The sequence below is a fragment of the Acanthopagrus latus genome, chromosome 7 (assembly GCF_904848185.1).
Source record: "Acanthopagrus latus isolate v.2019 chromosome 7, fAcaLat1.1, whole genome shotgun sequence".
Lineage (NCBI taxonomy): Eukaryota > Metazoa > Chordata > Actinopteri > Spariformes > Sparidae > Acanthopagrus > Acanthopagrus latus.
In genome coordinates this window covers 7,221,287-7,221,637 of record NC_051045.1, presented here as the reverse complement: position 1 = coordinate 7,221,637, position 351 = coordinate 7,221,287, and positions in this window count along the sequence as shown.

Sequence of the window (351 nt, the reverse complement as noted above, 5' to 3'; positions counted from 1 at the left end):
TCAGCGTTTTTAATACGTCTGTGTCTTTTTGTATACTTGGAAGTGTAAACATGCTGTATCGGTCCTGGCCAGCAGAGGGCAGCATTGGACAGAATTGAGATTTCACCTGAGGGAGTCACGCTGTGCCCCAGTCACATGATGCACTGAAGGAAAACATGACTGTGCGTGTGTGTGTGTGTGTGTGTGTGTGTGTGTGTCCATATCATTCACTTTATTCACTATTTTCTTCACACAGAAATGTACAATCATGAGTAAAATCATAAAGACACAAGATAAATAATAAATAGATAAAGCAAAAATCTAATAAATGTATGAATTGCCAATTCAAACATTCAAAGTGCCTCAAAGAGA